General features: G+C 49.0%; 1 pseudogene; it reads left to right on the top strand.

Moving 5' to 3' along the window:
* The window catches only part of LOC121833601, a 36,319-nt pseudogene extending 10,298 nt beyond the window's left edge, over positions 1–26,021 (top strand).
* Positions 26,022–26,837: the final 816 nt, after the last annotated feature.

Here is a 26,837-nt window from a genome sequence, read left to right as displayed (position 1 = left end):
TGCCGCGTGAGCGTCACGTCACCTTTAGGACGGACACAGCGAAGCACGAGGCGCGTGGCCACGCGATACGTTCATATGCGCTGGATTGGCTCCTGCGGCTTGTAGCGTCCGTTGCGGTCCATCATAAGCTTGAAACGGGCTCCGTGTCCAACCATGCAACCGCCAAGAAACGCGCTCCGCGAACGGGCACGCTGTTTGAAGCTTGACGAGTTGCAACTATGTGTAGTACTCTCGCTTGGAAGAAGCACCGCCGTTGTTCGTGGGGAAGAACGCCGTCCGTCGTCGTGTACGGCGACGCGGGGCTGGCGTTTTCGCCATCGCAATGTTTAATCTTCTTCTGGCCCTTGCAGAGCCCTTGAGCTGGTACGATAACTATCGCAAAGCCGCAGGGCTCGCTCGGAAGGTGTGGTAAAATTGATTTAGACGACTTTTGACAATATGACTTACACAACGTATGAAGTAAAAGCAGGGTGTTGGAACAAAATGTATTTTCGTACCGGTTTCATTTGCGTTCCATACAAAATAAGTTCAGTTCCGTTTCTGCTCCGGAACGAAACAAATAATGGTCCGTAACAACTCGTAAGGCACGCTTCAGACGGAGCAATTTCACCCAGCAACTTGACGTCGCAACACCAGCAACACCGGCCGCCCGCGTTCACACGCAGCAACCGAATCGCTCCGACTTGCCATCATCATGATTAAATTTGATTCTTTTTTCACTACTTAGACGCCCAGCTACGCGCTACAAACGCGTTCTTATATCTTTGAACGGCGTTGAGAATACTAACTCATTTTTCTGAAACTATTTATTTCCGAAAACGATCCATTCCAAATCAGAACTAAGTCTTTAGCTGTCATTATCACCACCACAGGGGTGTCACGTGAAAATATCGCGTCTCTGATTGGCTGCAGCCGCTTCAACGGTCTTCGAATTGCTCCGAGTAGCTCGCTTGTTCGAGCCGGACCCGATCTCAAGAATTCGCGTCGATCTAGGGAAAGTTAGGGAACAACCCGCCAGCAACCTCAAAATTGCTGGAAAAGTTGCCCCGTTTGAAGCGGGCCTAACAATTTGTGTTTAAAAAAAAAAAAAAAAATGGAAAGGAATTTAACATTTCTTTTTACACAAAAATAGATAATTCAAGAGCTCTGGAGGGATCCGCGTAATCGACACTGCTTCTGAGATCATGTTCATTGCGTTGAGGACGATATCATGATCAAGGCACTGAGCATGAACTCAGAAGCAGCACGTCATCAACTGTGCTCGGTGAAATGCGAGACCTCTGGTACGATAAAATATATGTCAGCGCCCAGAAGGCCCGCTCCACGCTGGCTTGTGTGGCTGGCACACCTAGGGCTACTTGAGTTGACGTATAGACGCTTTGCTCACGCGTAAATTAGAGCCGCCATAACTGACCATGTGTCTTGCCAAGAGGCCGGGCCACAAAAACTAGCGATGATGAGTGAAAACAAAGCCTGCGTCGGTGAAAGGAACACCATGGTGTCTAGAAAAGCATTGGCTTCTCATGTAACCACAGTAGTAAAGCGAAGCGACCCGAATAAAAGGAAATAAAAAATGAAGGTCAGTTATGGTCGCGCCCATGCACATCTGCTGCAAAGCGTCCGGTACATTTGACGTCCACACACGGTCCGCGTGTATGGACGACAAATGTAAACTGCTTGTGTATTTTTCAAAGGAAATCTAAAAGAACGATTCAGAGTCTGCGAGATGCACGAACAGGGGTGCTATCCTGGTCACAAACGGTCACGTTCGTGTTTCTCGAAAACTCCTCCCCCCTACGAACCGCGCGCTCCTATTGGCCACAGCCCGCGTGATAATTCCACGCGGTTCCCATGGGAACGTTCGCGAAACACGAAAGCAACTGTTTGCCGTAACTGTCACTCTTCGAGCTCGGACCGTGACGACAAAGTGACGTATGACCACGTCCGACCTACGTAGCACATAGCGGAAGTCGCGCAACTAGATTAACTGCGGTATTACTCGACACACCCTACTCTCTGTTTCACTATGAGCGCAAGCTAGTGCGGGTGCAGGAGCTACAAGAACGTGCTCCGGGCTTTCAACGTCCCTGTCGAGCAGGCGCGCTTGCGCAGTGCAAACCAACGTTCGTGCAAGCATCGTTTGGGGTGATGTGCTCGTGCTTTTAACTTCTGTTTCTATTGCACGAAGGGGAACAAGCTTTGGGCAGGATTCTAGAGCGTAGAAAATGGCGGCGATGCTTGTTGCGCAACGATGGCTCGATTAACGCGTAGAATGACGGGTTTTCCGCGAGCGCCCGGTAGCCTTCGCGATGCACGACGACTGTTTCTGACGACAATACCACTTGTCGAAAAGCACCGTGTGATCGCAGTGTGACCAGCTGCGCGACGAGAGACGGTGACGATGAGAGATGATGATCGTCGAGCAGCAGCAGACTAATTGAATCGCACGGAGATTTTTCGCAGCGGGGAACTACAAGAGCGCGGTTGCCACCGATGATCACATAGCTAATGCCCAGTGGATGGTGATCAGAGCCGTGACGGCCGTCGCGAGTGTCGCTGTCAACCGGCTGGGAAGAGACGGTTAGGTCGACGAAACCCCGAACCGAGGCAGCTGAGGCATGTGCAAAAGAAGGCTTTTGTCGCCACCACGACAAGCGCTCGACGTCGTGGGGTGCGTTGACGGAACCTAGAATCTAACAGAACCTTCCTCACCATCATCATCGGTCTGAAGGAGATCGTCACCGTTCTGAAGGACTCCAACACTTTTCCGCAAACACCACTCTGTCATTAACAACTTGGTGGTAAGTTTACGTTAAAATTTCAGGGTTTCTACCACTTCGAAGTTAGTTCACGCTTAGTACCTATGTCTTCAGTTGACCATTTGTTTCGGTTTGTAGCTACTGTCAATCACGCAATAAAATCTGAATTGGTTGCTGATGGCATTTTATTGTATCAATTAGATATTTTACCTTTTCACGCCAAGCTTCTGGAATTGCATGTCAGTCATCGGACAGTATTAAGAAACACTTTTCGACGCCCTGCAATGAACTACGAACAGTGTGTCCTAAAATGAATCGTTAGTTGTTTAGACAGCAGGAGTTTAGTCTGACGGAGCATGGTAACATTGTTACCCACTGTAGGCGAGAAATTTAGCCAGTGCAATCTTGTGGATGGTCGTCATCTCCATAACCAAGAAAAATAGTAAAGATACAATTGTCCTCCATTCAACACCCGTGTGTTTAATGTAAAGGTTATCATAGAAATTAAAAAGATTGTCGTTTCAAAAGTGACAGTAACTCGTTGAAATTATAGAGTAGTGCGAGCTGGATTTTTTTTTTTTTTTAATTTGCCTGTAATGCAGAGCAAATACGCGCTGTTGAAGCAAAGTAGATGTGTGAAGGAAAAGCGAGCATATCTACTAAAGAAAGAACTGCTACGTGACGTGAAAAATGTCAGCAACTATCTTGTGGTGGTACGAGTTCAGTGGCTCTGCACATGTTTATGGCAGCCTGTGAATGTAGGTGTTGTGTGTTGGCAACCGAGAATATCCAGGGATGCCGGTGAACTGGTGCACGCGCGCATGCACGAGACGTTCGACTGCTCTGGCCCCAAGCCGGTCGGTTGTGCCCGCTGTATGCTGTAATGTATATATTATGTAAAGATTAAATACACAACATTGGCGACGAAGTGGAGTCAACCTGCGGCGGAAGACCTTCTAGAGCGCCGTTCACGGCGCCATGGCAGAAGCAAAGGCATCAGCGGCGCCGGCATTCGGCGGCATCGAAGAGTTCGCACCGAGCACCGGTGCAACATGGCCACTGTACCACGAAAGACTTGAGTTCTACTTTATCGCAAATGAGATCAAGTCAGCCGAGAAGAAGCGTGCAATCCTGTGCACGGTCTGCGGGGCGGCAACGTACGCCATCATTCGTTCACTCTGCTCACCGGCTCTACCTTCCGAGACGAGCTACGACGACATCGTCTCGCGACTGGCGGCCCACTTCAACCCGAGGCCGTCCGCCATTGTTCAGCGTTTCCAGTTCGGGAAGCGCGACCAGCGTCAAGGAGAAAGTATCGCCGACTACATCGCCGAGCTTCGTCGGCTGTCGGAGCATGGCGCTTTCGGGCCAGCGTTGGACGACATGCTCCGAGACAGGTTAGTCTGCGGCCTCCGGGAAGAGTCCCTTCAGCGACGGCTTCTCTCCGAGCCGGAACTAACCTTCGCGGTGGCCAAAGAGAAGGCGATAGCAGCAGAGTACGCACACCACCAGACAGAAAAGATCAGGGGGGCGTCCGCAGAGAGCAGCGATGTGTGTCGTGTTGGTAAGCAAATGGCTCCGAGAGCTAAGCCTAATGCCGAGGCAGCAAGAGAAAGGACTGCGTCGAAGTCACAGCAAGACGCTGGCAAGTGTTTTCGCTGTGGAGGGTCACACGCACCAGACGAGTGTCGTTTTCGACACGCACAGTGCCACTTTTGCAAGCAGCGGGGCCATATCGTGAAAGTTTGTCGACGAAAAGCGAAACGGTCCTCACCGACGCCTAGGCCTACAGGTGGCAGCCGCCAGAACGGCCGGCGGCGCGACAGTGAAACAGCGGATGTTTTCGGCATCTTCCAAATGACTGCCGAGGAACCTGCTATCCGCGTGGTCGTAGAAGTGAACGGGAACCCTCTCGAGATGGAAGTCGACTCAGGGGCGGTGTGCTCCGTGATCAACGAGAGAACTATGCGTCAGCTGCGGTTGTCCAAGCACAAGCTGCGACCGTGTGAACTACTTCTTCGCATGTACAACCAGCAGGAATTGAAGGTGCTAGGCTCCGTGATGGTCCAAGTCACCTACACACTAAAAATTTCAACACCCATGTTCGTGTTAAAAGGGTGTTTTTCCGAGCTCACACCGTTCCTACACCATTTTTACATGATTTTTGAATATTCAAGGGTGTACGGAAAGGCCTACACCCTTCGTACATCCTTTTTACACCCTACGGCTACCGAAATCGTGTTAAGAGGGTGTTGCGGTGGTACACCCATGATTTCCGAATCGTCGAACTCGGAAACCGCCGAATTGCAGACATACGCGCCGACAGCAGAAGTCAAGAAGCAGCCTGCTCAATTTAGAAGATTTCGTGAAGTTCAAGTAAGCACAATGGGCAGCTGACATCCAAGCCAAGCCAACGCTCAAGTTGTTTTCAAGCCAGAGGAATGCCGGCGTTGTGTACAAGTTGTTTACGTGCAAGCGACCACGAAAATAGCATCGGTTACTCACGCACTTCTGCTCAGAATGGTGAGACAACATCGGTTCTATTATGATACATTCCTTCTTATCCTGAGATGTACTAAAGCGAAGGCTAGACGTGCGAGACGGTTCGGGCTCACAGCTTTACTGTGAGCCTGTACCGTAAAGGTCGGTTCCGACACTTGCGTTTGAGTGTGTTTGTCTGCGTTGCGTTTAGAACCGAAAACGAGTCACCGGCACATCTGTGCTTCGTATGAAGCGTGGATTCCAATTCAAAGAATCATCTTGGCACGCGATATAAGCAGCAGGGATGTCCTGGTTTCTCGCAGCCGCAACGCGGTCAAACGCAACTGTTTGAACCAGGCTTAACGCGGTTGTCCTGTGCTTGTCCCTCGCGCTTTATTCTTTCGATTTTAAGTATTCATTTTCAACTCGCTCGCTTTTAACAGTACTAGTAGATACTCAGGCTGCACGAGGGTTCGTGCAGTGCGACCATCTAGCGATGCTATGAGCTTGTGCTCGAACCTTGGCTTTAGTGGGCAATCATCGGGGACATATGACACACGATGATGCCAAGTCTGTCCACGGCGGACTCTCGTGCTGTTCTGATTGGAGGAGAAGGGGCGTGTAAAAAATTGGCAAATGGAACATGGTTAGCGACAGCGCAAATATATGTTGGAAAAAGTTCAGAACATTGAAGTGCAGCAGCCTGAAACTTTGGAGTTAAGCAATTAGAGAATCATTTGAAGACATCTTTAGAGGTTCAGCCTTCTCTCCCCCCACACCAATATCGAAGGCTGCTAGGATATTGGTTCAGGCTAAGCCCTCTGTCTTTCAGTCAGCGAACTCGAGCCATTCCACCTGACCTTGTTATTTCATAACAGATATGTTAGAAAATGGAATGCAGATTTTCTTTACACGGCCAAAACATAAAGTGTTATCAAATAATACCTGCCATATTCATATTCTACATTTACAGACCGGGGCTGCCCCGCCTGTGGAGGGTGAAGATGCGAGCAGCCTCGAAGCCCACCAACAGTGGCTGTGTGCTGAGAGCGAAAGCTGGTGCCTGACGAAGGCCAGATTGATCTTCGAAAGGATGCGACTGCCTGCAAATGGCTACATGTGTTGACATTGATGGGCATATAGACAGCACAGAATGCTTATCCCTACCTGATGGATGCTAGGAGGGTATGCGTTCCATATTTTTTTACTGATCTCTACGACAATTGCTAAATTGCGCTTCCCCGTTCCGTGATTGCGGCTGCCGGACGACCATCTTGGGACACGGAAAATTAACCTTTTGGAGCGTTGCAGAGGCTGGCCGGCAGCGTGCTGAAGACATGTTTTTTGCTCGTTTGTCGTCATTGGGAGCGTTAAAGTGGCCCTGCAATAACTTTTTGACTGGTTTTTAATTTGGACCGAACCTGAGCGCATTGAACGTAGTAATTTAAAGAAACTTTTCTTTTCTCAAATTTCGCTTTATTTTAAAAGTTATAGGCAAATTAGACTTACAGAAACAAGCAAAAAATAACATCCTTCATGACGTCGTAGGTCCTGGTTTGAGTGGCCATGAAGTAGTGAGCTCATCGAGCGCTCACGGCTGCCGCACTCAGTGTCAACGGCTCGAGAGGGTGCCACTAAAGCACGTGTTGACTAGGCTGTATGAAGCGGGCGGCCAGGGCAGCTCGCATTGCATTTGCCGCGCGATTAAAGACTAATTCGGCATAACACTTCATTGGCCACAAACGACGGCAAACACGGGGTAAAGATCAGTTCAGAACGGGAGTCACTTCGCGCTGCCATACCGCCAAAGGGTCAAATCGCCAGCCAAGCCCGCGCCGAAAGCCTTGGGAACGCTCGGAACCGGTCGGATTTTCGAGCCGGTATACGACCGCAGCGCCACCGCGTACATCCGGGACCTTTCTAAGCCCATTGTTCGTCGGAGCCTGATCCCACTACGCCTTTCTAGTATGCGCCGTTTTTTCCACCGCTTGGTGGCGGGTTTGTCGACGGGTCTTTTCTTGTTTCCGTACTTTATAAACTGCATTTGTTTTTTTTCTGATCTAAAATACTGAACAAAAACTACTTTCATACATAATTGAAACGGTTCGCGACACTTATATTTTGTATCGACTAAAAAAAATGCTTTTAGTGGCTCTGACCAGTAGTAAGCCCAGGACCAAAGACGTCACATATTCCGCGCTTTCGGCAACGCGGGTCGCCCTCGTAGGTGGAGGAGGTTTCCGCGTCGTCCGGTTAAAATATGACTCACTGATATTTAGTTATTCTCTCCGTGCCCGCTGGCTTACCCGAACCCAAAGAGACGTGGAAACCGCAAAAGAGGTAGACGCTTAAGTATGATTGCAGCTCCCCTTTAAGTCCACACTCCTTTACTCCTACTCTGACGCTCCGAGTTTCATACTCCAGGCACAGCAACTAAACGGCGCATGGCGTACACACCAAATCTATTGACGAGCCGCACAAGCTCCTTCCCACCGCACGGTTATGACGAACCTGGCATCCCGTGGATACGGGTGGGAGAAGCCAAAATTATTTCGGTGGTAAATTAATTAAAGCCAGTGTAGAGCGGCAGGGTACAAAGTAAAAGAGACGGCGACGTTATGAAGTTTCTACGAACGTTTAAGTATTTCTGAGAGGTTTGGAGACTCGCTTCGAGCACGTGCGGGGAAAGGCACCTTGGCTGATCTATTTATTGACCGTGCAAGCTGTTTATATTTGACCGTGCAAGCTGTTTTCAGGCGAGATGCACGAACAAACCTTTCCCGCAATGCTAACTGATGCTTCGGCTTTCCAATCTAAGTATCTTTATTCGCTGCAGCTGGACTAAGCAGTTTAAAAAGGGCAGCCGTCCCACTGTCTTCTCGGCAACTTTTCTGTCGCCGAGCTATCAGCACGCTCGTTCGATAGATCACTTTGTTCTCAGGCAAGGCACATGAACAAACCTTTTCCGGAATGCTAATTGCTGTCTTGGCTTTCAAATCAAATTGTTTTTACCTGCTGGATTAACCACTAATGGACTGAAAAGGAGCAGCTGTCCGGCTACGCCTTTTGTTTCAACAATCTCAACAATGGCACAGCCATCTTGTTTGTGGACGTGACATCACGGAGCGCAAAGAAGTCACTTGTGCTCCAAGAAATGCTCGGAGCACGAAGAGCACGCTCGAGTGTCAGTCTCCGGCGGCGCTCCCCTCTGTTTAGTGAAAGGAGCGCCAAACGCTCGCAATGTGTAAACAATAAAAATTTCCTTTGAAAACGCATAAAATATTTTGCAACAGCGCGGCACTGCAGGAAAAAGGCACAACTTGTCGAACGTCGAGTCTTGCCGGTCTTGCGGCGTGATCAAAGCTTCCTTGGCCTGCCAAACTGCTGCGTCTCTGTGCCTTTTCACGCTTGGATACTTATCAAGAATCAATGCCATGGCAGAGCTTTGACGGTATGTCGTACATAGGCGTCTTCTCTATCACCCAGCTGTTCCAGCGAGTTGCTATCAATAGGAAACGAAATCGGTGGTTGCTATTATGTATTAACCATGGCTATGTTCCAAATCTACTCAAATGGATCACATGACAGCACAAATAGAGCAATGCTGTGGAAGAAGGTAGGTTTTCGAAGGCAAAAGTATGAAGCCCGTCCATATAGTTGTGTGCAATCTGTCGCCGTCGCCATAGCCTCCTACCCCTCCTTTTTCGCCACTGGATCATGCCCGCTTCTGGACTGCAAGTGCCGCAAGTTACAAATACAGTCGTAAGAGTAAAGTAAAATGCTGCTCCAGAGGCACATGCATCTTCATGCTCTTTGCACTCACGAAACAAATCCACACGGCGTTAATTCTTGATCGGTATTCAAGCGTGCGAAGACAAAGATGCAGCACTTTGGCATGCCAAGGAAGCTTTGATCATGCCGCCAGAACGGTAAGATTTGCGTTAGACGAGTTGCCCCTTTTTCTTGCGGTGCTGAGCTTTCGTAAAAATTTCCACGTGTTCTCAAACGCAATTCTCACCGTTCGGGGTTTTAACAAACTTCTTCGGTAAATGACAACGAACGAGCAGAAAACATGTCTTCAGCTTACTGCCGCGCAGCCTCCACGACGCTCCAAAAGGTTGACTGATAATCTTTGTCCCAAGGTGGCCATCCGGTGGCCGCACCTGAGCTGCAACGACCAAGCGGAGACGCGCGATCCAGCAAATTGTCGTGGAGATCAATGGTATTGCTTGCACGGCGTACTATTAGTCTTCAGAGCAAACACAAGTGTCGCTGCGGTCGCCACGTCTTGATTGGGTGAGGTGTACCGTGACGTCTGGTGACGGACTCCGCTTCGCGTTCTGGCATCTAGCTGGCATCTAGCTGGCTTCCCTGCGCCCGTTTCCTCACGATCGGAGGTTTGTGATCATGCTGACCTACTGTTCAGCGCTGCAATGCAACTTCCAAAAAGAAGCTGGTATCATATTCTACCACCCGAAAACTTCGAGATTAAAAAGAGCGTGGACAGTCAGACTAAGGATGGGAAAGGCACCGTCAACATCGGCCGTTGTGAGCTGTAAGCACGTTGAGAAGCGGGGCTTCGTTTACCCAGTGTACAAGGCGCTGGGTGAGACTTATGCCGACAGAATTTTCATAGCTTTTCCAACCGTGTTTGTCACGTTTACCCTTATAATTGGGTTATAAGTATGGAAAGCTATCGGTGGAGGCAACTCCGTCGATGAACCGCCCCCGCCCCCTCCACACGATATAAGGCGGTTGTGCAAGGGGTTGTGGAAGCGGCGGTGTAAGTGTTTCAGACACTGAAATTCTGTTCTTTGCAGATTCATGAGTTAAGCACGAGACACATGCGCGAAAAATCCATCCGATCCGACGTCCGATCCGACAGTACGACTGCCTGATCCGAAAAATTTGGTCGCTTCAGGCGTCAGATCGGCGATCCGACATGCGTCAAACGCGCCAGATAGTTTCGCACGGCGGACGGATTGTCGGATGCGTCCAGCCAATGACAGCACAGCTAGCGCGAACGTCATGATGACATACTTGGTCTGTCGGGACGAATAAGAAAACGGGACGGGCGACGGGAAGCCGGACGCGTAGATCCCGCTGATCCATTCGAGAAAGATGGCCCCGGCAAAGAATGCACGCGCTAACAAGAACGAGCTCCTAGCTTCGCTCGTGCGAGCTAAACCATCAATCTGGGACCAGAGATCTATGAACGCGGACCTCCGCTGGAGTGCTTGGAAGTTGGATCTCCTGGGCGGAGCCGAACGGATTGTTGTGTCGCTTGCAAGGTCGGAAGCGTGTGCGTGTGTCTCAATTCGGAGCGGCGTTCGGACTGTCGGATCGGACGATTCTGCCGTCCATTTGTCTCGCGCTTTAGGAGAACATCAGACCCCGCTTTGCGGGCATAGAAATGGCATCTAAGTCAAAGGCCTTTGGGCGGTCTCACTTGTAATTTTCTCCCCATGGCCCAGAATATATTTAACATGTTGCTCGAGCAGAGTGCAGCTTTTTCGCTGAGACGTTTTTGTTTAGAAACAAAGTTGAAAAAAACCTCTTAATTTATTCAAATCATCAGCAGCGTTGATTGTGCGAGATGTAAATATACTGCAATGCTCCTGCAAGTGTGGTGGCATTTCTTCCTTTTCATATACCATCTGTGATTCATGCACTGTCTGCCCTGGAAACCATGCTCGGAATGTTGGTTGAAGTTTCGCCTGCAGCTACAGGCCATACCTCAATAAGGCCGCATATAATAATTCGCAATTCCTACGTAAAATGCGCACAAAAAAAAAAACAAAAAAAACGAAAGTAATATGCCGACAGCTAACGCCGTCTCGGCCTTTGTAGGGCAAGTGAGGGGGTAAATTTTGTCCTCAGCAGGACGTCACCCCGGCTCGCTGTAAAAGGTCACCTCCCAAACTTCTCGGTGCTAATACTCTCACCATACAATGCACCTGTTATTTGTTTGGCCCCTGGTCATGAAATCATTCTCAGTTTGCCATTCCATCTCACCGAGAGCCCGATTTTGGTCATTGAGGTCTCAACCGGCTTGCACTGAAGAAGTATTAGCGAGTTTGTTTCATGGCACCCGCAGCGTGGAGCGGGTTCGTTTCAGCCGGCACTCCACAAGTGGTTGCACTCTCCGAGTTCGTTTCATTGCTGACACCCCACGCGTGCATGCACTCGCTGCACCGAGAAAATCGAGATTGCGCCAAAATGCAATCCCGTCGTGCCTCGCTCCGGCTAGGCCGGCAAGGTGCTGGAGCAGATGACGAAAGTTTGTCTGCTACGATGTGTCGCAGAACTGAAAGGAAAAAAAGTAGATTTCCTTATAGAAATTGCGTCCCGCGGGCAACGGAATCAAACGCGAGCTTGAACTGTGAGCGTCTCCTATTTCATGAAGGAAGCAGTTGACAAACCGTGCTTTATTTGGAGGTTTTAAGTCGCTCTGTTGCCGTAAAAACGCTGAAATATACCAGTGTGTAAAGAAATGCTCAGAACAAATGCATCAGCGGCCCCCGAGATATTTATCACCAACTTGTGCGGGTGAAAAATTGAACATTTGTCGACAAAACTGCCCCAGCAGAAACTTTGACTGCCCAATAAGCATCAGAGAAAGCTAAATTTAGTGATCTTACCCGAGGCTTGGGCAACATCATCATGTTTAACATTTACCTACTTCAGCTAACTTGCCCCGTCATATTTTGTTCGAGAAAACTCTCGTTCTCGACGCCCTCACCAAAGCTAATATCTGATCCACCTGTAATGACGATCGAAATCGAAAAGTTTTGCTGGGTATTCCAGCAGACTAGTTTTAAGGCGTACCCTTTCAGTGGTCCACGCATAATGCCATGCTGAAATGGATCAAGCTTCTGCTCGGACAGCATCATCCATTTTCTTCAGTGTAAACGGTTATGAGAATTGAAGGATCGCAACCAGCTGCTTTGTAGACAGCTAGTTGCGGAAATTTACGCCATCTGTAACTATCCCTATGACAGCCGAGTTGCTTGAAGTCATTGCAACTATAAACTACAGGCTGCAGCGACCAACGTATGTAGATAAACGTTGGTAGCGACTGTACTCTCGCATTCCCACCCATCACTCCGAACAGCAAGGCGCCAGTTTCGGTTTGAGGTCGGTATTCTTTCTACAACATAGATGGCGGCAGCATCAGTCTTCCGCACTTGGTGCATTTGGCGAATTCGTTTGAGTCCAGTTCTCAGTGCAACACTCTGCGAGTGCGATGCATTCTGGGAGAGAACTCGAACGGTGCCAGTGCGTGTGAAGCGAACTCGCTATAAAATACTGCTACCAGACGCATCGTCTGCTAACATGAGGGAATAATAATGAGTTTGTTTGCTACTAGGTAGGTATCATTCTCTGACAGAAACAAAACGACGAACAGACTGGCAAGTCTGTTCGTCGTTTGACGAACAGACTTGTTCGTCGATTGTCCCTTTTTGGCTCTGCGAACAGAGCCAAAAAGGGACAATCGTCTGCTATGAATTGTGTGCTGCGCAGAGTGAGATCAAAAACTAATTGAAATATGGAACATCGGCTATTTTACGGATGCAATTGTCCTGTGCTTCGTTTGGCTATGCTGATTTGTTTTCTGGCTGTGTGTAACTTGACACCCACTGGTGCTAAAACAAGAGCTTGGGACAAGCACCCACCTTACCACGATACCAATCTCACTATCCGAAAGAGTATTGGATTTAATTACTGAGTGCCTTTTCCATTGACAAGAAGGCCCCAACATTTTCTAAGAACTCCAGTAGGGTTTTGTTGTTGCATCTTTATACTCGCAACTCATTCACTTTGCCAATTTCGTTTTTCTAGCCTGGCTCAGCTGGCAAGCTGAGTGGCGAGTCTGAAACTGTACCAATATTGTTTCCGGTCAGACTGTCCATTATTATTTATTGTTCTTCCCTGCTATTGTGATATGTCTGCACTGTAGTCATGCCAGGGGCTTGAATGGTGGCTCCTACTTTCTACACATGGGTCCTAGGAAACATTTTGTAAGTGATGAGGTGCCCACAATCATGGGCGTCAGCAAAGTGGCGGAAAAGGGGGGGGGGGGGGGGATTATTCTGAAGGGGTGTAGCTTTCAAACCTATAACTTTGAAAGAAAACAAGGTTTGCCCCCCTCCCCCTCCTTTTCCTGCAAAACGTACTGCAGATGCCCATGCCCGCAATCTAGGCCAACGGATCTGGAAAGAGGGTTTGTGGAACCTCTCCGTAAAGGCATTTTAGGAGTCCGCAAAACTCTGCCGGCAATAATTTTTTTTTTTTATATATGATTTGGGGCATTGAGTTGAGCCCAGTCCGGCCATGGCACATTCACAGCTCCGGGAGAAAGAGGAATCTACAGAAGAATACCTCCTTTCACTCTTCCCCCTTTTTATTACTGGTAAACACGTTTGCACTCCACCCCCTTCCCCTTTTTTTACACTGCCTGGCGTCTCCCATCACTTCTGCCAGTCCAAAAAGGGTTTGCCTGCCACGATTGGCAGTTTCCTTCTTTTCTCTATAGCATCCTTTCTGCTAAAGTGGAAAGAGTGTAGACTGAGCTTCTTCCCCTCACCGTACCGTCTTAACCTGCAACATACTATACTCTCGGGAACAAGATAATAGCCTTGTATCTTTTCTGCCGCCACAAATGCTGTGCTTAGCATGTTTTTGGCAGAGCCTTTTGCTGCCACCACATGCCACGCTATGAAGTGGAGTGCCACGGTGTGTGCGTGCCACCTGTCGCATAAAGCAGTGCACTTTCAAACTGCGTGGATGCAATGACGGCAGAAAAAACACCAGCAGAGCGGACAATACAGAGCATGTTATTAACAGCACTGGTTAATTCCCAATAAATCACTATCTGGATCATTACTGTAAAACCATTTATTTTTGCCAATCGGTCACAGAGGACATAATCGCGGCCACTAAATTTTGCGAATTCCAGACGCCTGCATTCAAACTCTTAAAGAGATTATAAAAGCAATTTCGAAATGTTATTTGATGTCTGAAATGGGCGGCGGGCTCATCTCAGACACTGTTGACCAAGTTCCAGCCCGAACAGAAGTTTGTGTGCCGCACCAATCAATTAAACTGTTGTGGTAATATTTGCGCGGGGACAATGCCTGAGACCCCCCCCCAAGACGGCGGCAGAAAGGTGAACTAAAGTGCGCCGTCAAAGCGTGACGACAACGGGCTCCTCGTCAGGCGATTGCTTCAAACGGTTTAAACGAATGATGCGCTCTTGGTTTAGAATTCGGTAGTGAGATGTCATACAAAAAAGTAATTTGAATGTTGGATAATTTTTTTAAAGCTGTAGTTCGGAATTAATAGGTTTCATAGTGTGTATAGGAATAGGTTCCATAGCATGTGTAGCGTGTGGGATGACAAGGAAGATGACTTGTGGAAATAAATGACAGCTGTATGCTGTGCTGGTTTTGAGACGGTGGTGTGTATGTTCCTTTTTGTTTTCCTTGTCTCAAGGAAACAAAATTTTGACAGCAAATTTTGAACCCTGCTAGTGTACACGTTTCTGATCCAAAACTGACTTCGAGACCCAGTAGGTTTCAAAGCCGGTTTCAAATAAGAAAACCAACGCAAAAGTCAACTTCGAAACCTGGGATGTTTTGAAGTGATTTTTGGCATTAGTTCCCGAAAAGATATGTCATCAGTTTGGTGGCCGGGAGCTAGAAGCATTTCATGCTTAAAATCATACTCATCAGTGCGGCCTTTATTAATCTCTGACTGAATCAATTCTGCTTTAATATGCAGGAGGGAACCATTTGGCTTTTCGAAAGCTTTACTGTGGTCATGGCGGCCTACTGGCTTTTCGGCTTCGCCCATGGCCAGAAGACGTACAATAGGAGCTGCCTTCTTGAGAGGCTTTGTCTTATTCTAATCTACTCAATGCTACGGCCAGTTGCAATCAAGGTGATTAATACAATCACGAAAACACCTGTAGCCTGATTGCTGATCACATAGTGCAATCGCCAAAGTCTGTGAAACTCCTGCCAGGATTGTTCCGATTTTCGAAATCATTAAAGGCTTTGTTTGTTTTTCTTGAGATGGCAGCTGCAAGTTGTGTGGCTCACATACCTAAGTATGCTTCAATTCATGACCAGCTTTATTCATTTATATTCATCACATTTCTCTAGTCCTCCGTGTTGTTTCCTAGTCATCAAACTATTAGGCACCTGTATGGAGTAGTTACATTTTGTTTTTACGTTTTTATCAAAACGGTTTGTGTCACCCTGTCTGGAATTCATCACCCTTGCTACGAAATGTCAAATTAATCTCACGTTGAGATACTTTTTAAAAGTGGAGATGACCGGCATTAAATGTTGTGTTTCTTTATCACTCCTGTTCATATTTTGTATATTACTTCAGTCAAAAGACACCACCAGTGTTCAATACGCCCCGTCCGAGCACAAGCTTTTCAGCCTGGATAAGGTGAGCGTGAGTGAGCACGTACTAAGCAGTACCGAAGGTAATGAGCGTGCACTGCTGCATTTTCAAAGTTTCATAAATGCTCTTTTTTAGAAAAAAATAAAAGCCAGGCATTGTTGTGGTATATTCATAACATTGTGGCTTTCTTGAAGAATGCGGGCATTCTGAAGGTGTTGCCGAAGGCTTGCCAGGGTGACAGCGCGGTCGAAGGCGACAAGTGCGAGCTAGTACACGCTCTATCGCAAGCTCTTGTTCTGCGAAAGCGCTTCTCAAAGTCGCTCTTGCATGCCTGTAGCCTTTGCTGCCCTACAGTGGTAATGGTAGGCAACTCCGGCTGACACAAGAAATCATCTAATCGCTGCCACACTCCGTTTCCCTTTAAAGGGCTGGTGAACCGAAATTTGGATTTCAGAAAACGATGCAGAAGCCGTAGGCGGGACGCTACAATCCCTAAAACACTACTCGTAGTCACAAGGCGATATCTCGAATGGACGGCCGTATTTTTGGAGAAAGAGGTTGAGATTGAACGAGGCCGATGAGGCGCGTGACGTCAAGATATCTCGTTTTCTCCTCTCTGCTTCGCCCCCTCAAGGCGGCGAGGCGGAGAAGACGCGAGGTCGTTCCCTTTCCTTCTCGGAGAAACAAGACAAACAAATCTGTCAAATGCGCCTCCTATTTTTAAAAGTAAGGTCATCCATTCGAAATATCGCTGTATGAGTGATGTTTTGGTGTTTGTAGCATCTTGTTACACGCTTTTGCCGCCGTGTTTTATGGAATCCAGATTTCGCTTCAACATCCCTTTAAGTGCAAGTGAAACTGAAATGCCAAGAATGAGCACGTTGTCCTGAACGACAGTTGCACTGCACAAGCGCGCATGCTTAGCAACATTCAAAGCATGGAGCTTGCTCTTAAAGCCTCTGCATCAGGCTTCCTGTTGCAGCTCGTGGTACCGAAGCAAGCTTTTGGGCAGACACTTTTTTATAAGCAGAAACTTCACCTGGCACCGCAGAGCTCCGACCGGTACTCGGAGTACTTAGTTGCGGTACTTTAGATAAAACAGAAGGGCAACAGATGAAGTAGAAACTTCACCTGCACCGCAGTGCTCCGACCAGTACTCGGAGTACTTAGTTGCGGTATTTTAGATAAAACAGAAGGGCATTGAGCAGTGCAAACTACGATTATTGTCAGGTAAGAAGTATTCAGTTGCAGTAATTGTTTTGCTTTACATACAAAAAGGCTGGAGTATGCTTAAATGCTGGGCTAGCAACCGATTGCTACCAGGGGCCCTATGCTACACGACGGGACCAAGCGGAATCAAGGGACCGGGAGCCATCCAGCGACCTGGATGCAAAGATGGGTTCAGCTTTCACGGGATTGGTGCCACCTGGATCTTGTCCCAAAGGGCCAGCAGCAGCTGGATAGCCTCGCATTGCGATGCGGGGATGGGGATGCCGAGCGAGCTCGGGGCATGCCGCCCACTCAGTGTGAGGGCCAGGTGCTCCCACTGACTGGCTAGGTGCATGTTGATGAGTTCCTGGAAGGTGTTGTTTACACTTAGCAGCCGGAGCTTGGCGTTCGACGCGTACGGCGGCACCCCCAGTGCCAGCTAGTACCCCTTGCGAATAATCACATCCATCTTGCCCTTATCTCTCGACAGCAGGTCAGGTTGAGATACGGATTTGCGCAGGCGATGTGGCTCACGACGAGTGGTTGGGTCAGCCGGATCAGGTCCGACTCCTAGAGCCCGTGTCTGTGACTCGTTATCCTTCTCACCATGCGCATGACTTGCGTGGTTGTCTTGACGAGTCGGTCGACCGTGTACTTGGCTCCGCCGTCCCGCTGGAGGTGAAGGCCCCAGTATCCGAACCCGCTTCACCACCGGCACGGGGTTACCATCCTTTAACGTGAGGCGGATGTCCGCCTTCTTCTTCTTCGGGAATTGGCTTGCCCGCGCGGAGGAGCAACAGCTGAGACTTATCGGGGGCGCGCTGGAGGTTGCCGGCCTCGAGGTAGTTCTGCACCGTCTCAATGACTTCTTCGAGGAAGTCTTGCCTCCCGCTGTCCGATCCCGACGTAGCCCAAATCGTCAGGTCGTCCACATAGAGTGGCATAGAGTGTATGCTTCATCCGGGGAATCCGTTCCAGTAGAGGAGGCGGCTTGCACATCGCCAGGTAACAAGGTGGGTGACAGGACCGAGCCTTGCCGGTTGCCCTTGCTCGGTATCGGGATGGTGCTTGTGCGGATGGACTCGATTCCGATGGTGGCCATCCAGTTGCTCAGGAAGTCCCGCACATAATCATACATCCGGGGCCCGCACTTAGTTGAGGCCAAGTTCTCGAACACCAGCGTGTGACTGACGTTGTCAAAGGCGCCCTTTATATCCAGGGCCAGGACCGCCCGCGTTGTCGTACAGGAGATTCTGTCAAGGATATCCTTGATCTGAAGCAGGACATCCTGCGTGGAGGTGTGACCAGAACCCGAAAATGGTGTTCATGGTGGCATTGAGTTCAATACAGGATGGTCCCCTCAAATATCGCTGTAAACAGCTCATCAGGGCATGGGCATTTAAAAAACTGAAATGGAGTGTCCAGGTCTGTGACGCACGGCGGTATACCTGATAACCTCTATTTCTTTTGGATCCTTTTCAAGGGAGTATATTTTCCACTTCGGGGCACTTTTCTTGTTTCTGGCACTTACTACTGCAGGAACTGTTTCACACTCACTTTCTTCTTTGCTTTCACAGCACTCATTTGATGTTAATGTGGAAGGGAATTGGCCGGATTCCACTCTTCGTTCCTACGTAAAATATGCTGGCGTCCAATACCTGCCACAAAAAGGGTACTTAAGATTCCAAAAATGACTAAGAGTGTGTAAACATATATGATGCCAGCATTTCTTTTTTTTATTTCCAATGAGCAACATTATATTATGCCAAAACTCTCCCTAAATGCACACTGCATTTCACAGCGCGCTAAACTCTGCCGGAAAAATCGGCGCCTGCACGCAAAGGGGCGTCGTTTCCTCAGCAGTGTATTTTACCTTGTGAAATTTTAAGGCGCTCCTTTCTTTTGCAGCTAGAACATTCTTAAAAATACTAAAAATGCGTTCGCCACGGACGACCGAGTCTTCCGCTGGCAAACGCTGTCGTTTGCGTACGATACGCCTTGAAATTTTCACCCCATGGTCGATCAGGCGCCGATTTTTCCGGTTGCTTTCCCATACCTTGAGCCACCCAGAAACACCGCGCGCCCCCGTAAATAAAAATAATAAAAAAAAAAAAGAATGGAACGGCATTGAGTGTTTTGTTTACTTACCGACTATGTGCGTGGACCGCGCCACGTTGCGCTGCCTGATGCACCCGCGTTTTGGAACTAATTCAGTTGACAGTTCCCTCCGAAGATGAAGCCACTGAAGCCACGGCGGTAATCGTACTGGTAGGCTGTTCCCTTTCGAACGGGCGGAAGAAGACTACGAAGAATTCGGCAGCGAACGGGCGGAAACTCGATTACGTACAGCTTCATTAGTCGACGCTTTGTTTTCTCGATTGCGTTCGCGGCGTTCACCGTGGACTCGCGCACTCGGCCGTAGCCGAACCAGCCGAACGGCCGAACCAGCTGGACGGCTGCCGGCGCGCGTACCGACAGCGTCGCCATAGCAACCACGCCGCGAGTGTGGTTGCCAGACAGAATTCACACGATTTTTTTTTTCTCGTCACTCACGTTGAGTTACTAGAAGTTAGGCGCGTATCATTATAATACATTATGCTGTAAGAAGTTATTAAGGGATATGTGTACCTACCTAAGACAAGTGCAGAAAAAATATGATTGAAAAATAAAATTGGCGTAATCTTTTCATATCTTGATTAAGACTAGCGTGGTCACTGGGCTAACCGATGCGCGAAATAGGAGGGCATATATACCGCTCGGGGCAGTTGTCAGTTTGTATAAGTAGGTTGTATGAAAAAAGGAACGCGCGCCGAAACGAGATAGTTGAAATAGAATATGGTGGGGTAGTTAGCAGGGAAGGGTCAGAGATAGAGCGTGCCTTTTATGACTATTACAGTACGCTGTTTGCTCATACCTCTGTTCAGACAGAGTGTTTTAAAAATGAATTTTTGTCATGTATCTTGACGACGGAACAAGGGAAGTATTGGAGGAACCCTTCACAGACGAGGAGGTTAAAATAGCAATCGAGGCACTGAACCCGGGAAAGTCCCCGGGTCCTGACGGGCTAGGCGCCGCATTTTATAAGGCGTTTAAACATGAGATTTCGCCTATCTTAACTAACGTTTTCAACGAATCATTTGAACTAAATGTCCTACCACCTACGTTTTTGTCGTCGCACACTGTGTTGATTCCCAAAACAGAAGACGAAATCAAACTAAGACAGGTCACAGCTTATCGCCCCATAAGTTTAACTAATATCGACTATAAAGTACTAATGAAAATTCTGGCCAGACGACTGCAATCGGTAATAACAGAACTAGTTGGTCCCCACCAAACGTGCGGGATAAAGGGAAGAACTATTTTTACAAATATTCAAAAGGCTCGGAACGTGCTGGAGTGTAGTGATGTCATGAATAGGGGTGTAGCCATGCTACAAATTGACCTCGAAAAAGCTTTCGATCGGGTACCGCATGATCTTATGTTAACTGTTTTAGACCATGTAAATGTCGGTTCAGTTTTACGAGAAGGTGTGCGAATGGCGTACAGCGGTTGTACCACCAGTCTTATAGTAAATCGGTCGGTTGGAAAGCGCATCAAAGTAGAGCGTTCCGTACGCCAAGGATGTCCTCTTTCACCTCTCCTTTTTTGCATTTACATAGAATCGTTTTGCTTGAGCATCATTAGAAGCAACAGTATCCGCGGGTTTAATCTTTTTGCATCTGAAGTACGTATTTTAGCTTACGCTGACGATATCGCTGTGTTTTGCACGAATCAAGAAAGCATAGTTGAAGTTGTGAACATAGTTAAACGTTTTTGTGCTGTTGGTGGAAGTGCGGTGAACTGGGATAAGTGTTTGGGTTTTTGGCATGGTCGCTGGTTTTCCACTCCCAGTGTGTTTCAAAATATAAGGTGGTCAACAACTCCTGTGAACTATTTGGGCGTACCTCTGGAGAATTACAGCGACAGTGAGCCTTATTGGCGCAGGCGGGCGCTAGAACTGCGCGAGAGAGTGGAGGGCTGGAGAGGTTGGGAATTGTCTATTTTTGCCCGTGCCACAGTGTGCAATTTGTTTCTTGTTAGCAAACTGTGGTACGTGCTACAGGTATTGCATTGCTCCCGAGTTAATGTTCAAAAAATTCACCGCGTCTTTGCTGTTTTTATTTGGGGCTCGTCATTTGAACGGACGAGTCGTATGAACCTCTTTCGGCGCGTCCGCGATGGTGGACTAGGATTGTCACATTTATTTTTGCGCCAAGTTGTGAATCGTTTTATTTACTTTCGGGATGTCAGTGACCCGTTTCTACGAACAGTCTACCAGGTGAGACTGTGCAGACATATGCCTGAGTTTATCGTTTCCTCGGCATGGGTGCCAGGCGGCATCCACGGATATCTCAAGGAAGTTGTCTTTTCAAGTAAATTTTTGGCAGCCAGGTTTTCTTTTGAGTATTTGAGCCAAGTATCCAGAAAAAAGTTGTATAGAGATCTATGTGGCGTTTTCTTTCCCGTACCTTTGTATAGAAGCTTGTATTGTGCGGGCCCGGGACAGGATGTCTTAAAGCGCGTTAAGAGAATGCTCGTCCCGCCTGGTGTTAAGTCATTCTTTTTCAAATTACACACCGGCACCTTAACTGTAAAGACATGGATGAAAGAAAAGGGACTATTCGTCCCGTGGGGCGACCACTGTTTTTTGTGTAAAAAGCCCGAGACAATCGAGCATGTATTCCTGGAGTGCTGGGATGGCGTCTTCTTCTGGGATGTCCTCCAACGCACCCTGAAGAAGGATTTTCCGTTAGACATGCAGGGAATTAGATACCTTCCAGTTGAAAACGAGGACGGCGTGCCCTTTGATATGATTATGTTACTGGGCCTGCATAGTATTTGGCGGTCTCGGATGGCTACGCGCCATGCCGATATCGACGCGCGTGAGGCTCGGGAATATTTCGGCGAGAGTCTTGCCTTGATTGTAGAAGTACACAAGGCACAGAGCTGCGTGCCAGATTGGATTCAATGTGCGGAGACCGTTAGGCATTTGAAATCATTTTAATTTATTCTACTAGCCCAAAGGTCGGCTGGTAGAAAGTAACACTGTCATTTCTGCTGTTTTACTACCTCAGACATGTACGCAGTGAGTGACTTGTAAAAACGGCAATAAAGAAAAAAAAAAAGTAGGTTGTATGTACTATTTGTTGTGTGTGTTATTGATCAGTGCTTGTATGCGCGTGTGTATGTACAGTGGCGTGTGTATGTCGATGTCGTGAGTGAATTTAACCGCGCGGTGGGCAGCGAAAAAACTGCTGTTTTCTTTTTTCAAATGTTTATCACTTTTTGTTTTCGTCGCTAGATGGGGGTTGTCGCCGCCCAATTTGAAAAGTGTGGCGGTTGGTGATCTATAACTATTAGAGGGCTGGATGCCATTAGTCCATCCGTCGTGTTGATCGCTCCGAGTTATTCGGTTCCGCTGGCAGCTGTGTCAGCTGTGTCGCCGTGTTATGCTGCCTGATTGCAACAAAAGGAGGTTAGGCGGCTTCCCCAGCGCGTGTTCTAGGTGCTGAATGCCGCTGTTCACGCACAAACGTTCATGAGTGGATAACGCACGTAACAGAGGTGAGCACAGGCAATAGTTAATCGAGAGCCGCACGGAGCGCGAGTGCGATACCTCCTAGCCGCTGTCGACAGAGGGTGTCGGAGCGATTCGTTGTCAACTTGTCCACGGCAAGTGGGCGTTTTGTTCAATAAAGCCAGCCTGTCAGTGTTTTGTAAAGCTATCCCTTCTTTATAAGCGCTTCTGATGCGATGAAAATGCGACCGGCATTGAGCAGGCCGAGCGAGACTTCGGCGACAGTCTCGGCTGTTCAGTCTCCAGCGGTTTCGGCCTTACTCGTATTATTTGCGGTGTTGGCGCTTGGACATAGAGATGTTTGGAAAGTTTTTTGCGCCTACAGATGACACCAAACGAGCGTGCGAGCCGTATGCTCTTGCTCCGGCGAGAAGCCGCGTACGGCTCGCCAGGCTCGTATCGCTTGTCGCATACTGGCCGCCATATTGTTTTTAGGGTGTTAGCAGTTAACACGATTTTCACCACCTCCGGCGGCTAACACCCTTACACGAATAAAGGCGTTAGCCAGAGGACGAGCCATTTACACGAATAAGGGTGTAAAAATTTTAAGTGTGTATAAAGGGCGTCAAAAACGACTGCGTCTCGTCGTGATCAAGGGAGCAGGCGTAGGCTTGCTTGGACGAGACTGGTTCAAGGCTCTTGGGATTGAGCTGAGAGTCAATCAGCTGGAAGAAGCAATGAGCAATCAGAGCCCGTCCAGCGTAGCAATGCTGAGTCGTCACGCCGACGTTTTCCAACCAGGTCTAGGCAAGAGCAAGGGACCACCAGTTCGAGTCGAAGTGGAACCGACTGCCCAGCCCAAGCTTTTCAAACCGCGTCCAGTTCCCTTTGCCTTACTACCAAAAGTGGATGAAGCTTTGGACAAGCTCATCAGGCAAGGCATTTTGGAACCTGTAAGACATTCCAGTTGGGCGACTCCAATAGTACCTGTGGTAAAAAAGGATGGCACAGTGCGGATCTGTGGCGACTACAAGAGTACGGTAAACCCTGTGGTCCGTTGGGAAAGCTACCCCTTACCCACACCGGAGGAACTTTTCGCGAAGCTGGCAGGCTGTGCAAGGTTTTCCAAGCTTGATTTAGACCAAGCGTACCTGCAGCTGACAGTTGACAGTGAGACAGCTGACCTTCTCACCATCACCACACACCGTGGACTTTTCCGTGTCACGCGCCTACAGTTCGGAGTAGCTGTTGCAGTCACTATTTTTCAGAGGTACATGGAAGAGCTGCTGCAAGGGCTGGAAGGGGTGCAAGTTTTTCTCGATGACATCCTGGTAGGCGGTAAAGATGAAGCCGAGCACAACACCCGTCTGCAAGCTGTGCTTCAAAGAATTCAAGACGACGGTGTCCGGCTAAAAAGGGACAAGTGCGTTTTTGGAGTGGATGAAGTTGTATTCCTAGGATACAAGGTCAGCAAGGCAGGAATACAGCCGACAGACGACAAGGTCAAGGCTATCCATGGGGCACCCGAGCCAAAATGCAAGAAGGAGTTGCAAGCGTTCCTAGGGGCACTCAACTTCTACAACAGGTTCCTACGGGGAGCGGCACACACTTTGGAGCCCTTGTACAGGCTGCTCGACAACGGCCATAAGTGGAGATGGACTACGCAGGAAGCAGAGGCTTTTCTGCGGGCCAAGCAGCTACTCCAGTCTTCGGACGTCCTTGCCCATTACAGTGTCCACCAGCCACTAGTCATGGCATGTGATGCCTCTCCGTACGGACTTGGGGTGGTACTCAGCCACGTTGATAGCGAAGGCCGGGAGGTACCGGTAGCCTATGGCTCTCGAACTATGACAGCTGCCGAAAGGAACTACGCACAGACAGACCGGGAAGCTCTGGCGATAGGTTTTGGAATACGAAAGTTCCACAAGTTCATCTACGGTCGGCATTTTCGGATCGCGACCGATCACAAACCTCTACTGTGACTCTCGCATCACGCAAAACCGATGCCTCAAGTGCTGTCGCCTAGGATGTTGCGATGGTCGTTAATGTTGTCGGCTTACGACTACGAGCTGGAGTACAGGCCTGCTCATCAGCTCAGGAACGCGGATGCACTGAGTCGACTGCCTCTAACTGTGGAAGACAGCTCAACTGACGAGAAACTTTTTGAAGTCCGGATGCTGGAGACTGCGCCGGAGATTCCGTGGGATGCCCAGAAGATTGCCCGATGCACCCGGAACGACCCAACCTTGTCCAGAGTTCGACATTGGACGGGGGTTGGATGGCCTCAAGGCAGGCTGCCGGACAAGTTCAAGCCATTTGTTCGACGGCAGCACGAGTTGTCGGAGTATCGGGGATGCCTGCTGTGGGGATGTAGAGTCATCATTCCAGAGCAAGCGAGAGACCAGGTTTTGGAGCTGCTGCATACCACACATCCCGGGATCGTCCGCATGAAGGCGCTTGCCAGAAGCACAGTTTGGTGGCCGAGTATCGACCAAGATATCGAAAGGAAGGTCCGAACCTGCCTGCCCTGCCAGGAGACAAGGCCGCAACCTGCACGTGCAAGACTGCATCCGTGGGAATTTGCCAGAAACCCATGGTCCCGAATCCACATCGATTTTGCAGGACCCTTCCAAGGAAAGGTTTTTCTTCTGGTGGTGGATGCGCATTCGAAATGGCTGGAAGTCATCCAGATAGCATCCCTGTCGTCAGCAGCAGTGTGTCAAAGGCTGCGAGTGCTGTTCGCAACACACGGTGTTCCCGACACTATAGTCTCGGACAATGGGACAGCGTTCGTCTCACAAGAATTTGAAGAATTTTTGCAGAGAAACCAGATCCGGCACGTTAAGGTGGCGCCATATCATCCATCGTCAAATGGGCAAGTGGAGCGCATCGTCCAAGAAACTAAACAAGTCCTCAGGCGCATGGAAGGAGGCGACATGGCCACCAAGTTGGCATGATTTCTTTTGAGTCAGCATATTCTCCCGCACTCAACGACCGGAAAGAGTCCGGCGGAATTGTTGATGGGTCGGAGACTCCGTACTGCACTGGACCGGCTTCACCCAGACCTACAAGCAGAGATGGTGGACAAACAAAAGGAACAAGCGCTGCGGGGAAGACAAGGTGTACGCGAATTCGAGCCGCGAGGACCAGTCTTCATCAGGAATTATTTAGCAGGCCCCAAGTGGCTACCCGGTATCATCACTGAGATCACCGGTCCGGTGTCTTACAAGGTTCGCACCATCGACGGTCGTTTCTGGAAGCGGCACGTGGACCAAATCCGGAGACGGGAGTGGAGCACATACCTGGACGAGGAGGAGCCTACGACAGAGCTGTCACCTCAGCAGCTCTCCTTACCAAGCGAGCCATCGCTTAGGAATGAATCGGTGGAAGAGTGCCCACCATCTACGAGTCAAGCGGACTTCCCTGAGGAGTCAACCCCAGTGGCAACACCTCCAGCTTCCCCACAACGTTCACCTGCTTCACCCCATGAACCGAGGCACCAAACAGTGTTGCCAACTTTAGCGCCTGCGCAAGAACAGTCAAATCGTCCTCAGCGACAACGGCGACGTCCCGACTACCTAAAGGACTATGTGACCTAGGGGGGAGGGATGTTGTGTGTTGGCAACCGAGGATATCCAGGGATGCCGGTGAACTGGTGCACGCGCGCATGCACGAGACGTTCGACTGCTCTGGCCCCAAGCCGGTCGGTTGTGCCCGCTGTATGCTGTAATGTATATATTATGTAAAGATTAAATACACAACAGTAGGATGCTCCCCTTATGGTATCATCCAGTGGCAAAGACAGGGGGGCTTATCTTCGCCCCCCCCCCCCCCCCTCCCCAAATCCGGCGGGCCCTAGAATATACACACAAATTTCGACAACACCCCCCCCCCCCCCCGCTCCCCAAGTCATAAACATCCCAGCCACCTCAAACCCCCTCCACCCTCACCCCCTTAAAAGTTCCTGGCTACGCCACTACTATCAACAGCTAGCACTCAATTGATAGTCAACATTATCAAGATAAGTGAAATTTTCTTTATTTTATGCACCATATAGGCAGTGTTTCTGTCTTTATATGCGTGCAGGCAAAGCACACACTGTAGAAAACACTTGTGTGAAGCCTGCGTTCACAATGCAGTCCCCGTCAAACGTTCAAGGCGTTAACGAATTCCACAAATTAAAATTTTCAACGAAACGCATTAGTTTTGCAAAACGCTGGCAAACTTACGTTGCGTTTTACATCATTCACCTTTGTCGTCCGATGAATCAGCAGTCAGCACTACACAAAGCTCAATGAGCTTGTGGTTTGTTTTCTTGCCATTGGGGCGATCGCTGGCGGTCGTGGCGGCGGCACAATTCTTTCTAAGACCGTTGGCTGCTTCCTCCGTGCTCGCGGAAACGTGGTTTCCTTTGT

The sequence above is a fragment of the Ixodes scapularis genome, unplaced genomic scaffold, assembly GCF_016920785.2.
Source record: "Ixodes scapularis isolate PalLabHiFi unplaced genomic scaffold, ASM1692078v2 PGA_scaffold8__174_contigs__length_109621045, whole genome shotgun sequence".
Taxonomy (NCBI): Eukaryota; Metazoa; Arthropoda; class Arachnida; order Ixodida; family Ixodidae; genus Ixodes; species Ixodes scapularis.
This window is presented reverse-complemented; position numbering and strand designations above follow the sequence as displayed.